Below are 2,042 nucleotides of genomic sequence, written 5' to 3'. Positions count from 1 at the left end.
ACTATTATTTGTGCAGCTCCTTGATTTGAATGCTTAACTAATTTATTTTAAGTGTTTCTCTCTTTTTAAAAAAATACAAACAGTATTATGAGAATGCAATGTTACCTAGGAAAGTCACACGCTGGTTTCTTTCTAATAAAATGACAAAGGAGGTTTCTTAAATAATTTACAAAGGGCAGAAATTGCTCTTGAACAGGGCTACCCCTCCCAGCACACCCACAGTACTCTGCTTTGGGCATATAAATAGGTACCTGTGAGCCCATGGTCTTAAGCCTGGAAATATCTCCTATGCCTTCCTTGGAGTCTCTGGTAGGAAAAGCAGTGATAAGAGTGGGACCCCCCCAAGAGCCTTGGCATCGGAAACACAGTAGGTGAGTGATTCTGCGGATGACTCCCCAAAAACCACACACCCAGGTACACAGCTCGGAGCTCTCAAACATCTGATGCTAGCACTTCACATTACAGATGAAGCAAATACAAGACTCAAGGTCAAGTGTACGGTAAGTTCCTAAGCCCAAGAGTCCCTGGAAAAGTAGAAGGAACAATCGTCCCTACCTCTGCAAGATCTCCACAAGACACTCCCAGGCTGTGCCAGGCAGTCACTGATGGGTCCAGATGCGGCTGGAGCAGGAGGGCACTGGGCTCCTTGTTAGTCAGATCCTTGTTAGCATGGCCCAGGGGTACTGATTACTCCTGGGGGTTTCCTCCAGGAAGCTCACTGGAAGCACAGACATCCTTGGGTATGAAGCCTGGATGGTCAGACAGGTCTTGTTTCCTGCAAGACAGAGCTGCAGAGCACTTCCTCCGTCATGAATGAGAGAGATGGTCATGTGACCACCCTCTTCCGCCATAATAGCTTCGTCCAGTTTTTGGGAGAGCTTCTGGAGGTGCTGAGTTCCTGCCCCCGCAGGCCCTCGGTCACTGTCAGACTCACCGGGAGAGCAGAGGGGCTCTGTTGAGGAGTAGGGGCTCCGGAAGGCAGCCTCCCGCCTCGACAGCCTTACTGGGTGGGCACGTGAGCCTATGGGGCAGAGAGGCGGTGATGCTCCTTCTCCCAGGGGTCTGCGGCTGAGTGGGCAGGGGCGGCTCCAGACAGCCGGGTGCTCTCGTGGCTCAGGCTGTGAGTTGGTGATCCGCTGCCTTTCTGTGCCCCTCTCTTCCTCCTTCTGGCCTTCACCTGGGTCTCCACCAGCCATTTGGTGCCGCTTTGGCAGGACTCCTGGATTTTCTGGGACTTGGCACCCAAGGCACTCTTAGCTGAGGGAGCTGCAACCTGGAGGCCCTGCTGCCCTGGCTCTGTTGTTTCCAGGCGTTCCCAGAAGGGGCCTGCCTGGAGGCTGAGATTAACAGCTCTCAGGTGCAGCCTCCTTTGGAACTGTGTGCTTAGGGAACTCAGGGCCCCGGCGGAGGTCTCCTGATGGCTGACCAAAGGCTGCAGTTCCTTGCTGTCCTCCCGCTGTTCCTGGTGCTGTAGAGATTGCCGGAGCACAGAGGCCCCCATGCCCTGCCACCAGGAAGCCATCTGCCTGGCCAAGAGTCTTCGCCGCCCACTACACCCTGACACCTCCAACGCCCAAACGCCCACCCGAGCCCGAACACATCGTGTTTCTCATTTGTTAAAGAAATATACTTAAGGCTGTGCATTTCATCCTTAGTTATAGTTTAGCTACACTCCATAAGACTTGACAGATAATTATTCATTCTACTTTGTAGTTTTGTTTTTATGCCTTTAACCCATACAGAAATTTGCGCATATTTATTAAGTTTTTAAAATATCAGTTTCCAAAATTTAAGGAGGGTTTCTTTAAAATATTTAATTGAATCAAAATTAGAGAATATGGTATGCGTCTCATTAATTTTCAAGAAATTTTATGGCCTTTTATGTGGTTATTTTAAAACATGATGAAAACTTGGGCTGGTAAAATTAAACAAATAAAAATAAAAAATAGAAAAATGAACCATGTGGTTTTCTTTATAGGGGTAAATATTTTGATATACTTAATATTTAAATAGTATAAATAAATGAGAGTACTATATAATAT

General features: G+C 47.9%; 1 pseudogene; it reads right to left on the bottom strand.

Moving 5' to 3' along the window:
- Window positions 1-653: 653 nt before the first annotated feature.
- LOC108522621 (protein FAM64A pseudogene) lies at window positions 654-1,522 on the bottom strand (annotated as a pseudogene).
- Window positions 1,523-2,042: the final 520 nt, after the last annotated feature.

This window comes from Rhinopithecus bieti, unplaced genomic scaffold, assembly GCF_001698545.2.
Source record: "Rhinopithecus bieti isolate Rb0 unplaced genomic scaffold, ASM169854v2 scaffold_64846, whole genome shotgun sequence".
NCBI lineage: Eukaryota > Metazoa > Chordata > Mammalia > Primates > Cercopithecidae > Rhinopithecus > Rhinopithecus bieti.
The sequence above is the reverse complement of the archived record's forward strand: the minus strand, read 5'-3'. Positions and strand labels throughout refer to the sequence as shown.